Raw genomic sequence first — 14059 nt, 5'->3', positions numbered from 1 at the left:
AATTACGGTTCATCTTTATGAGCAGTTTTGTTTGATCTTATACCAAGAGCCCTAATTTATTTAACCATGAGATAATTATATTTCAATTTCAATTTTTGCTTCCATTTACTTTCTCACCATCAACCATCAGTATTATTACTGTGTGTCAGTGGATGTTGGTATTCCCATTTATTCCTTTATCCACTGTGAAATCAGATATCTGCATTCACAGAAAGGAAGAGCAGGGTCTGAGTTCAGGCCTAAGGGGGCCTTCATGGGTGAGTCCTTGAGCTCTTAACACAGCCCTTGTACATTTTTCTTGACTGCTCAGGGTTCAACTCCTTATCCTTGAGGATTCTTGTTGGATAAGTGAGGTCTTGCTGATAAGTGTTGGAAACTCCTCAAAAACTCATACTTATGTGCATGAAGGATAGAAGCCCATTGTAAAGGTGAATAGAAATAAAGCTCAAATATCCTCAAAATATGACTATAACGCATTTTGTGAGGATAGACATTCTGCTATGCTCATTTGAAAAAGGCACCAATATTTGGCCGGGTATGGTGGCTCACGCCTATAATCCCAGCATTTTGGGAGGCTGAGGCAGGTGGATCATGTTTGTTGGTCAGGAGTTTGAGACCCGCCTAACCAACACGGTGAAACCCCGTCTCTATTAAAAATACAAAAATTAGCTGGGTGTGGTGGCACATGCCTATAATCCCAGCTACTCAGGAGACTGAGGCAGGAGAATCACTTCAACCTGGGAGGCGGAAGCTGCAGTGAGCCAAGATTGTGCCACTGCACTCCAGCCGGGGCAACAGAACGAGACTCTGTCTCAAAAAGAAAAAAGAAAAAGGCACCAATGTTAAGAATAACTACATATTCCTACTTTAATAAAAAGACAAGTAGCTGAAACCAGTTTTACCAATAAGGAAAAATTAATATACTTTGAAAGGATCAGAGCAGAGCAAGGGGAGAAAAATAGCAGATTTATAAGTTGGGCATGGTGACAAGTGCCTGTAATCCCAGCTACTCCGGAGGCTGCAAAGGGAGAATCGCTTGAGCCCAGGAGTTCAAGATCAGACTGGGAAACATAGTGAGACTCTGTCTCAAACACAACACACACACACACACACGACTGGGAAACATAGCGAGACTCTGTCTCAAACACAACACGCACACACACACTACTGGGAAACATAGTGAGACTCTATCTCAAACACACACACACACACACACACACACACACACACACACGCCCCAAACCCAGTTCATTGGGTTTCACCCTGTATCTGAGGTAGTCGGTCTGGAAGGAACTGGCATGATAATCTGAAATGCAGATGATCCCATCAGGTAATGCCAGTGCTTCTGGTTGTGGGGCTCTGCTTTGAGAACTGGTTTGGATACTGGCTATTCAGAGGGGTTAAGCATGTTGCACAGACCGGTAGCACTGACGACAGCTGCGAGCAGTGTCATGCATGCAGCCTCAGACCTACTGAATCAGAACTTGTGGGCACAGTAAAACCTAAGACTTACTAGTTTTTGTTTGTTTGTTTTAAAGCAGATCTGAAAGCAAACAGGCAAATGGTCAGCCCACTGGTGGAAGAAAATCAGCTGCAATCAAGGGTTAACATTTGGGCAGATTCATACTGAAATGGAGTATAAATAATTCTGCGTGTCAGGGAATTAAAATGGCACAGGGTAAGGGGAGTTGTCACAATAATATCTCACAAATGGAGAAATACAGTTGTCTAGGATGCCTGACTGTGTACAGTTACTTTTCATCCTCTGGGTGTGAACAGAGCTCAAAGAGTATATCCATGACCTTCCTTTCTTCTATAAATTAGTGACGCTAGTACCTCCCTGTCTGTGGATGCACTGAGAGAGAAAAATGCATGCTGATCTATGGCCTCTTTCCTTCAGATTCTCAATCTTCAGTGCATGGATAAAGCCACCAATCTGGCAAAGCACCCAGGAAAAGCAATTACTTCATTTATGACACATTTAAATTTGTTGAATAAACAATTTTGTGTCTTCTATGAGGCCTATTACACTTGAGCCTGAGAAGTACTTATTAATAATTTTTCAGTTAGTATTTACTCTAAGCACTCTAAATCAGCATTTCTAAATAAAGCTGAGTCCAAAGGGCAGAGGGCTGGTAGGCAGATGATGAGGAAAGCTGACTCTCAACATTCCTTTAGAAAGTTGAGGTTTATAGAGGGTTGGTTTTGGCAACTCCACTGGAAACTTATGTTTGGATAGCCGTCTAATTCTAAACCAGTTCTGACTTTGCCCATAATTTGGGTATGAGACAATAAATTAGCCTGATACTGTTGGAAAGAAAACTACTCAGGTTAAGAGTCAGAAAACAAACTTGCTTTTATTAGCTCTGTGACCTTGAATATAGCATTTAACATTGCTGAGGCTTAGAAGGTAGGGCAGTACCGGTGGGAGGTGAGGGGACATTTACTGAGAGCAAAGACAAAAGTCTCCTACAACAACAGGTATGAGCCCTGCTTACTGTGTCTCCGTGCACTCAAAGACACATGCAAGAAACACAGGGACGTGCACTAAAATGCAGTTTGCTGCAAGCAGTTATCAAATCAACTTGATCATATCAGCCATGTTTCTAAACTTACCTGTCTTGATTGATTCTTCTTCAGGAACAACTTTAGGCTGGTAAGCAGATCCTACAGTATAGTAGTTAAGCTTATAATATTTGGTGTTTGACAGATATAGGCACAAATCGCAGGTCCACAACTATGTGAACATAGGTAAGTTGCAAAACATTGTTAAGCCATTGTTTCCACATCTATAAAATGGAAAAAAATAATGGCTTCTACCTCAATGCCATATATGCTGAATGAGAGGGAAAAATGCACAAAATCTCTTAGCATAACAGAGTACAGAACCTAACACATTAGCCTCAATCAAGTCTAAATATTTTTACCACTGTGAATTGTGGATTATTTACTTACATTTTAATCAAAGTGGTTATTTCCATCTACTTCACGATCTTTGTCCTTCTAGGTATCTCCCATGTGACACTTTCACCTGGACTGCATTTCTGGCTATTTAACGATTCCTAGGTCCTATGCATGAAATATGACCAGTCCTTTATCCCACCCTAAGTTCAATTCCCATTCACGTCCTAACCACATTCATCTTTTTTCCAGGTATATTAAGTCGAGTTCCTTAGAAGTAGGTACCAGGAAAAGGATCCATGTAATACAAATAAATCAAGAATCATTTTCTTAAACATGGTAAGAGATAGGGAATGGGGGAAGAAAAGACGGCCACACAAGAGTGTGATATCAAACAAAGTGTCAGGGAGGTAAATGTTGGTTCAGTCCCACAGTGATCTCTGGAGAAAGCATAGATGATACACAGGTTTGCAGGTAAACTAGCTCCCTGGAAATAATGGAATTATCCCAAACAGATGGCAAGAAAACTGGCTATATCCATCACTTATTTGATAGCTGCCCCAGAAATTTGAAGGTCTCCATGTATTAAGGCAAATTAGCTACTGATAGCCTGAGGGAAGGCTGCCTACTAAGAAGCACACGTGCCAGCTGTTGTGAATAAAGGTATACATGGAACGGACATGTGAAAACAGTGTAAAAGGAATCATGGAAACATAGGCAGAGCCTGACAGCATCTGCCATCACAATAATGCTAATATTAATGTAACCAGAGAAGGAGTCTTGATGCAGCCCCCAGGAGCATGTTCTTGCAGAAAGGAATTCAAGGTGAGTCGTAGAAAGAAGAGAGAGCTCATAGAAAGCTACTCTATTACAGAGTAAAGCATACTCAGAAAGCAAGAAGAGGAATGCTTCACAGTGAAAAGAGATAGTTTCTTGAAAGCTACTCCATTACTGGGTAGATTGTCCTCAGAAAGCAAGTGGAGGAACTCACTATCTTTGTTTGAAGTTTTTCTTATATAGGAGTCTTGTCTATGTAAAGAATAAACTACGCTGTACCTACATGTGGGTGGGCTGATAGCATGACAGAATTTATTATTTTATTGATTTAAAGAAAACTATCTGTGACATGTTAGCATGTAAGTACATTAAATTGTAACTATAATTACCTTGAAAGCATATATTGTTATGGGAATTGAGACATTTGGGCTTCTGTTTTTGTAGGAGTTTATCCTTACAGACGTTACCAAGCTGATTCCTTAGGTAAAAACATCTTAGGACTACGGGCCATGATTAGCAAAGACTGTGCATTGCCAGTTTTAAGATGATTTGATTTTAAAATGGTGTCACTCTGGCCTTCCTAGGCTCCTGCTTTCCTAACATTAATATCCCAGCAAAAAGTTTCCATGAACATAGTAGTATGCCCTTTATACTTTCACCTTCATTTCATTTAGCTGGGTAAGGATTATTAGTCCCATTGATGGATGGTTTAGGTTAATATCATTTGACGTATACTCATATGTACACATACATAGACATAAATACCTTCAAATTTCAATTTAATAATTTATTACATGATATTTGGCTTTACCATTAAAGTAGGTCATTTAGTTAATGAATTAATAGTAGTTATACAAATTTGTGCTATAGTGATTTACATAAAAAGGAGAACAGTCTTTGACAGAATGTATTTTTATTTTAAGTATTTAAATCCCTTTTGAGTTAAGGCAGTTTCAGTCATCAAAAGTTTGCATGTATAAATTGCATGACAAAATCCCAGAAGAGTGCAAAGAGAACACTTGTCTCTCATCTGGGCTACAAGAGACACATTTTTCTGAGATTGACTCATGATAGTTGTTATAATGGCGCACATTAAAACTTTTTCTCAATAATATCAGAGCCAATATTAATTTTCAATTACACATGTAAAGAGCTGAATAAAGAATACCTGGATTTCTGCTATGTATTCCTTACTCCAGTTCCCGCCGATCAGTTGAACCTCTCATAATAAGTTATGGATCAAAGTTGGTCCTCAGAATTCCCCACTTATCAGTTCCTAGAATGAGAAAAGAGTTAAGAAACATCTAAATTCCTGATGTCTATTGATTCTGACATGCACATAAAGCAAACTGCAGTAATTAGGGTCATACAAAGTTCCTATAGCCATCAGTCCATCACCTTTCCTCATGGGAAAAAAGAACCAGGCAGTGGATCTTCTCCTTGACTCCTGGAACCTCAGGCTGCCTTTCTTTTTATGTGAGTTAAGATGTGTTGGTTGCCTGGATACAGCTGAGCTTGTGAAAAAAATGTCACTGAGCTGCTGTCATGATGGCCATTTTATTACCATGATTTATAAATGGATTATCTGTGAAAATGGCTCTGGTTTTAATCATGCCCCCTGCAGGAAATGGCCTGTTCTTATTGGTTTGTTTCAATGACAGGTCCAGATATCCTGATATTTTATAACAGTTGGCAGATGCTTTACTGCAAATGATATCCATCCTCCAGAAAGAATTAGTTAACTTCTAATAGCATTAACCTCAGGAAGTGTATCCTGCCCACCCCCTCAATCTTATTTCAGATTCCTTCATCTGGGGCATCAAGCTCCCTTTAGCTTTCAATCCTGCTTTCTTGTAACTCTGTTCTAAGGAGGAAGCAATCAACAACAACAAATTGCTTCCACAATGTTCCACATATGGGAATCAGTCTTTGATGTTTTACAACAAATGGATTTCAAATAGTGAATGGGAGAAGATGCACAGTTTCCTCTGTTTTGTGGTTCCACAGGAGGAAGCCAATGCTTCCCTGGAGTGCCTGTAACCAAGCCTATCATCATCATCATCAATTTCAGTCATTATCCCAATCTGATAGCTCTACCTGTATTGTTCCTCACTTTCAAAACAAAGCAGATAGTATTCAAAACAGGAATGATCCTTGTCACTCCCAGTCACACAAGGTTAATTTAAGTGACATAGTTAAATTGGTAGGAATGAGATTCCACCCCGGTGACTAGGATACAAATCTTCACTGCATTGCTTCCTCAAGTTTGGTCCACAGAACACTAGTCCTCTACAGTTTCCAAACCTCCATTCCCTACCTGCAAAAAGATTCAAAAATAAAGAAGCAAAAATAAATATCTGGGGAATAATCTTGAAGACTCATTGTACATGCTAATATTCTGAAATCTTTGAGGGTTTCTACTTTCTGTTGATAATTTTGTTTAACTGATCTTTTCTTAAAACTTAGACAAGCATGAAACAAAGTTTTGCTAAAAGTTTTACTAGAGTATGTTTCAGTGCCTACACTTATAGATTTTTTCTTTGTTATTTTTTTAAATCTACTTACATTTTAGGAGTTTGATATAATTTTATAATATCTGTAAAATCCATACACTCTGGCATTTCTTCCTTTGAAACACTCCTCTTTTTCCCTCTTCGCCATTTCCTTGCCTTGCTGATCTCCTTCCTTCTTATGTCTTGGTCCATCATTATCTTTTTTTTTTTCATCACCACAATGACCTTTATTTCACATGAGTGCCATGTGAGTACCATGGTTTTCCTCACTACATCACAACTACAAAGATAAAAAGATTAAGGATTTTGTCTAAAATTACAGAGCTAGAAAATGGCTGAGCAGAGAGTCAACCCCCAAAGTTACTTTTGAATTTTGAACATGGAATCACAAGAAAGTGTGCCTAGACATAGTCTAATCCTATTGCATTTTTTTTTTTTTTTTTTGCTCTTGGAAATTTGAGTTTTTGAAGATTTAAGAGGTGATACTCAAGCTTCAGAGTGAAAAGGCAGTGAAGCAAGTATTAGAATTCAAACCTTCCATCCTCAGGCTAAATCTGTTTCCAGAAGGATCTGAGTGTCACTTCTGGCAACACATCAAAAAGATTTTCTACCACTCCTTCTCATTTTAGGAGTTCAAATATGTGAATCAGGTCATCTAGCATGCAATATGCTCAACACCCTAACGCATTTTGTAACTAAATGGAAACTCCACTTTTAATTAACTAACATTGATTAGCATATCAGTTACTCTAACTCATTACAAACAAATTGGACCAAAAATCTGACCATATGAGCATGAAATAAACACTATTAAATTTCTATTTAGATAGAGATTCGACTAAACTGTTGCTTCTGGTATCAAAAAGCAAAATTATCCTTTACTAAGATTTAGCTTGGAATCAATATTAAAAGCCGTCTCTAGTTTTCATTTTATGTATTCCTCTCAGTGGAATTTCCTGATCACCTGAATGGTAATTAAATCACACAAAATGCAACTTACATTCAGCTATAAGATTTTGTCAGACATTAAAAAAAAATTAATAGATCTTAACATCTGAACATTTGCAAGATTTAAGATTTCCTTTAGGAATAGAAAAGAGACTATAGTTGTGTTCTTTTTGTAGGAAGCATATAAATAGGATATACACAGATCTGACCTAAATTGAGGCATGGTTATTTTCATTTATTAATATTCCAATTTTTAGAGCCGATTAAATGTGCTTCGTATAAACAGTAATTCCCTCTAGCATTGCAAGATGATTTATGTATTATTAGTTGTGTCTGCTACTATAGGACAGTAAAAAAGAGAAAAATGCCAATCTGCTCAAGTAACTCAGATGATGACCAGGTAAAAAACAACCAAAAAAGAGGTAATATAAGCTTGAAACCATAGCACTATGACAATCAATATCGGCCATATCTGGCTTACTAAAACATATATAAGAATACAGTAAAGAAAATGGAATACATCTGATTTGAAGTCAAGATATTTACATTTAAATCTTATTTCTCCACTAACTTTCATCCTTTGGTGAGAATGTTAATCTCTGTGAGCCCTAAATATTTTCATCTGGAATTTACAGAGAAACTGCATTTCCCCCCCCCCTTACTGTCATTTACTGTGAGTCAAAGGTAATTGATGTAAGTTTGTAATACATGTCTCACACAGTAGGAATTCAACACAAGCGTATTACATTACCTTGTGATTGACATTTGCATGAAAATGATGCTATATAGCCAGGTTTGGTTCCAAGTGGGTTATGAATTGAGTACAGTTCTACTTATAGGTACAGGGACTTTGTTTATGTTGGCTTCTTAAAGTTGAGATAGACAATTGATACATAAGAAAGTGTAAGCATATTTAATTTATTCACAGACGGTAATCTCATTGGTGCTAATCAAATTGGAAACACTGCATTACTTTTTAAGCTATTACAATTACAGCTGAATAAATCTCCGATTTATTCAACAATGCCTATTGGAGACAACTGTCATAGAATAAACTGAGCTGAAAATGAATGGCAGTCAGCAGGTTATCATCTCTCAAAGAGACCCAAAGCAGAGCAGTGTATGAAAATATCATGAGATAGTTTGGTTGTGTGATCTTTGCCAATACACTGATGTTCTGAGATTTCCAGCTTCTTTACATGTCAAGTGGCACTAATAATAATATATGGAGATCTGTGTCTGAACCTATGACATAGATATGTGTGTATTATTTTGTATACATATTGGGTTTTTTTTATTAGTGTGGCTTGTATATACACACATATATGTACATACATAATCACTTTTCAGAAAATACTTATTACTATTGGAGAGTTATTAGGCACTAAGGTGAGCATGATGTCTATTTGTGTTATCAAAATAATAACATTGGAGTAGAATATCAGGCTCATATTCCCCACATTTTGTTTGTCAAGATAGCATCAACTATACACCAAAGAAGTCAACTTTAAAATTAATTTTTTAAAAAGGAGAAAAAGGGAATGATTTAGAGATTTGTACTAGAGCAACCATCATGAAATCTGTTTGGTTCAACACAGTATTGGACAGTTTTATTTAAATATGGTCTGGCACTTGGCTCAGAAGTTGACTGCCATCTTGAGTCTCTGACCTGAATTGCGAGACTGCATGAAGATTCTCTCTCTCTCTCTCTCTCTCTCTCTCATTCAATTCTTACAAAGAATATTATGAACTTCTACTTTAAAGCAATAGTCTGCTTTCTCACTGAGTTTTCAAATATAAGGCATAGTTTCAATGCTTTTAGAAAGAACTTCCGTCTTGCCAAAAATCATTGTTCTGGTACATTGGCATAATCCTCAAGTTTTGATTTTCTTTTTTCCTATCTACATATAAATTATTTTACAGTTTTAAAAATTAAAATTAAGATGTTTCAGTATTTTGTTTTCCATTTTTCTGTATCATTTTCTTTCTTAAATTCATAGAAAGTAAACTCTAGAGAAAAGGAGGAGGGTGACATTTAGAGAGAACCAATGCTGTACCAGGCATAGAACAGAACATATTACAGTGGTGGTTTTGTTGAATCAGCACAGCCATCCTGTGAGATGGGTATAATTTCCAGATCTCACAAGTGAGGAAACCGAGGTACAGAGTGACTCTCCAGGAAGAGCTGAGCCTTGAACATGAGTTTTGGTGATTACAAACTACAGTTTTTCCACGCACTTGTTCCTTTGAATGTCAGGGATCAAACTCCTAGTCTATATAACTTGTCAGTCAAACAGAATGCTAAGCTTAGTTTTATCATACAGAGCCTCCAATAAATGACAGTTAGTGGTGAAAAACAGGAGTAGATCATGCAATGAAATGGTCGTTAAAGATTGGCTTTGTTTTATTGATTAAGTTAATGGGAAACTAGTGAAAAATATTTAATACATTAGCTCTTCTCTGAATGAGAAGCTCATGTGGAGACTTGGCAGTAATACAGAGGAGATTTTTGTATACTGGTCAGATGTGGTAGTGGTGCCCCTTCCAGCCTTCTCTTTCATTCCCTTCATCAATAGCGCCAAGCCTATCCTGATATCATCATCAACATAAGTTAATGATGCTGATTCCTTCATCATGAATAGGATCACTTTACTGAAGATCACTGGAAATGCCCCTTTGACCTGGGGAATCCAGTCATCCTATCCAATCTTAGAGTGACTTCTTGGGAAGTTGTCTCTCATATCTTAATGGTCTGCAAGTCTTTGTCATTGGAAAATTGAATTTCCTGTTATAGTGGCAGAATTTGCTTATTGTTAAAACAATTACCACATTAGATGTCTCTGCTTGCAATTTATTTGGAAAGATAAGACGATATTTTAGAAAGTACTACAAATCCCACACAAATGATACATGAGACACAAATAAACATACATGCACACGTGCAGGAAAAAAAAAATGCTTGCTTCTTTACTGATGTCATTTGAAAAATCCTAGGTTCAATCATGTTGAAAATATTTTAAGCAGTAAACTTTTTTTCAGACTCATTAAAATTGCCATATGAATGCCTGGCAAATGTATCTTTGCACATAGGGTTTTCTTCTATTCCTGGATTAAGTCTGAATTCTCGCTAAGTCAGTATAATTATACAGAAGGCATATATGAATGTATGGGACTATGATTATCCACAAACTTTGAAGATTTCTAAACAACATGTGCACAGAGCTTTATGTGGCAACACAGATTGGGGAAATGATGTCTTTCAATGAGATGGGAAGATGAGGACAAGATCATCATCAAAAGGAACAAAGAGTAAATGAAACAGCTTAGCTCCCTTTGAAAAGACTCAGGCACTTTTGTCATACGTGTTTTTAAAATTTCAGTAATGTCTAAATTGCACTGGATTCACTGGCTAGTTAAGCACCATGAACCTCCTAATAACTCCATCACTTAGGCCCTAAAGCCATTTATCTTTTCTCTGTTTTTTGTACTTTTGAGTAATCTGGAATTACAGAAAGAAGTAACTATAATGGCTACAGGCTCTGTGGCGCTCAGACTTTGAAGTCAGATAAAACTTCATTACATCCTTGAGTTAATTGCCAGTATTTTAAAACCTTGCTTTCAACAATATCCCCTTCTCAGCAAAATTTGCCCAAAACATTTCCCCTGCCAAATGATTATGGGTGAAGTTACAAACTCATTTTACACCTGAATCGTAGTTTTGTCTATTTTTTTGTTTTATGGTAAAAGTGAATACTATTTATCTAAAAAATTTGATATATTAAATAAAAACATAAATACGAAGCCCTTAATATAAAGCTGGCATTGGTCAAAGATTCTTTAATTATAAATGGTATCAGTAGTAGAAGCAGTAATAGAGACCTAGTAGTAATATCCATATTACTTATTGGTACATAATATTTTTAATTCCATTTATAAACAACCCTATGTCTACAGGTAGTTCCCAAGAGAAAAAGGAAACTAAGTATTTTATAAATGGTTCTAGATCCCCATCATAAACCAGCACAAAGCCTTGTGTTAAGCAAAGAGCTAAGCACCTCTATGTTGTTCAATGCCCGCACTCACCACAGTAGACCCTTCTGCTACATGAGTCCCATGTTTGCTACAGATGGCTTTCTTCAGTTCTCAACAAACATTTTGAAAATGTTCCTGGAGACTAGGATCATTTAATTGTTCGAATTGTTCTTTTGAGAAAGCAAGTGGACCAGGCACAGTGTCTCATGTCTGTAATCTCAGCAGTTTAGGAGGCCAAGGTGTGCGGATCACTTGAGGTAGGAGTTCGAGACCAGCCTGGTCAACATGGTGAAACCCCGTCTCTACTAAAAATACAAAGAATTAGCCAGGCATGGTGGCGCGCGACTGTAATCCCAGCTACTCGGGAGGCTGAGGCATGAGAATTGCTTAAACCTGGGAGGTGAAAGTTGCAATGAACTGAGATCATGCCACTGCACTCCAGCCTGGGCAATGGAGCGAGACTTTGTCTCAAACAAACCAAAAGAAACCAAGTGGACAACACAGCAGTTCTCACCCAAATCAGTCCATGTTATGATGAGACAAAAAAAAAAGAAACAAGGTCTTTACCAAGTATAGATGAGAAGGACTATGAGCTTTAGATGACATAATCAACACATTAAATAGTATTCAAAGTAGGGCAACTAAAATAGTGAGGAATTAAAAAGAAATACTTGTACCATTAGAATAACATGTAAAGGCCAGTGAGTGGTTAATTTGATGATGAGAAATCAGAGTGAACAAAGATCTGGCTACAACTATGTGTAACTTAGTAAATTCAACCATAATTTATATTAATCTGGAAGGTCTATTAAGGAGCAATAGAGGCCAACTCTTTCTAATAAAAGAGTGCTCTAATAGAAAGACTTATCCAAATACATATTGTGCTACTTCAGAAGGTAGGACGCCTCCATCAATAAAGTTATTCAAGAAGTTAAATGTTCATTGTTCCTGAATCACTCTGGAGGAAAGCATACATACCATAGGGGCAAATTTTCAATGCCAAGGTGGTTTTGAAGGCAGTCCTGATGGGTTTGTGTCTTTTGAGTGTTGGTCAAGTTTTTCTGCAATCATAGTACATTCTTGTGCTTTAATTTCCCAAAAAGATCAACTGAAACTGCATTTTCAAGTCCTAATTATAATCTTAGATTCAGCATTTTGAAGCAGGAAGGGACCTCAGTAATAATGTAGACCAGCTTCTACAGACAGGTTTCACCATCCTGGCTGTCTAGCATAGAAAGTAAAATAGGGGCCTGTGGCTTTGTCCTGGCTCTGCAGGAGTGAGTGCCTGATCCTTTTATAATGACTGCAATGGGCCAGGGGATAAGGTGAGTGGGAGGAGAGCAACATATTTGTGTGTATGTAACATGTTTGCCCTATCTATGCTGCTTCCTTGCTTCATAAATGGGACTCAGAAAATTTCAGTTTCCCAATGGCAATGCTTAGGTTATGGAAGAGGACATGAGCAGTTATCAGTGATGCACAGTGCATAACTTGACTATATGCAAGATTTCTACTGACCTTTTGTTAGCTCGTGCTTTAGTTTGCATATACCACATATACAGAACTTGACTGAATGTGTTAATGATATGTTTGAATGATCCTTTAATAATGTCACTTATATGGAACTTATAATGTGTCAGGAGCTGTTCTAAGCACTTTTCTAACCTGTACTTTACTCATCCAGTTCTCACTCATAACACATATATGAAGTATGTTCTATTTTGATAACTCCTATTTTACAGATTAAAAAACTAGATCCAAAGAGGTTAAAAATTTTACTAAAGGATTGTGTAAGTAGCAGACCTAGAATTTGAACCCAGAAAACTTAGAACCAGAGTCTGTGGTCTGATCTACTTTGTTGCTTTCCTCTGTGGGATGTTTGTTAGGCTCCTGCATAAATAATTAGTGGCAGAGCCTCTTTACAATATCCTAAGTGTGTCCCTGGATGTTCCAGGAGGACTTCTCTGGATATTCCAGTATTGCACTACCCTCTAGCACCTTAACTATCAGAGAAAGAGATGAGTACAGACCACTTGGAAGAGGCTACTGATCGTCATCATAATAGCTTTAAGAAGAACAGAAAAATAAAATTCCCATTCTCTCAAGCCAAATAAAGACTTCTTTCATGGGGAAATAAGACACATGAGGCCAAAACCAATCCTAGAACTCTTTTAAAATTAAGGAATGGAGACATTGGAAGAGTGGTGTGTACACTCTCTCCTTTTAGTAGTCATTAATTTTCTTAAGAACTTGGTTTTTTTTTGACCCACTGGGCTGTAAAAATTACGTTTTAAAGTACTGAAAAGAAATTAGCAAAATTAGCAGTTTACAATAAAAAATATCTCTTTATAAAAGATGCATGCCCTAACCACAGTGTTCCTCTGAATTGTTTGCAACATGCTAATTACAAAGGACCCCGGGTTTTGTTAAGTATAGGCTTTTAATGAAAGAAACATAATCATAAGACTAACTGCAGCTGTTGAGGAAAACAAAAAAGGTTGAAATAATAAGGTGAACTGGGAAAGAATGAGAGAAATAAATTCGCTTGCAATAAGATTTGTGGACCAGTGCCAGCAAAGTCAAAGGAAGGAAGGCTCCTAATTCAGCATTTCCCCCTGGCTTGAGGACAGTATATGGGCATGTGTGCTTCCAGGACATACAATTCCCAACTTGCCCATTGGCAAGTCGAACTCACAGGCAGCTTTGGCCTGGAATAAGAGCTTAATCAAAGAACGATGGCTTCAAGGCTCTGAAAAGTTTAGGGTACTGTACTATAATAAAAATCGTGAAAGAATTTTTTAAGTACCTTCTGAGATAAATGCATAAGTGGCATGAAGAACAATGTAAGGACTCAAATGCCGTCAGATGAAAGGGAATTGAGTAAATTT

General features: G+C 37.2%; 1 long non-coding RNA gene across 1 annotated transcript; it reads right to left on the bottom strand.

Moving 5' to 3' along the window:
* Window positions 1-2960: 2960 nt before the first annotated feature.
* LOC119473357 lies at window positions 2961-5149 on the bottom strand. Its single transcript, XR_005202565.1, has 3 exons — window positions 5077-5149; window positions 4847-4954; window positions 2961-3069 (listed from the first exon to the last, which is right to left on the bottom strand). It is a non-coding gene; the product is annotated as an uncharacterized LOC119473357 (long non-coding RNA).
* Between the last annotated feature and the right edge of the window lie 8910 nt (window positions 5150-14059).

Source organism: Cebus imitator, unplaced genomic scaffold, assembly GCF_001604975.1.
Source record: "Cebus imitator isolate Cc_AM_T3 unplaced genomic scaffold, Cebus_imitator-1.0 Scaffold151, whole genome shotgun sequence".
In the NCBI taxonomy this organism is placed as follows: Eukaryota; Metazoa; Chordata; class Mammalia; order Primates; family Cebidae; genus Cebus; species Cebus imitator.
This window is presented reverse-complemented; position numbering and strand designations above follow the sequence as displayed.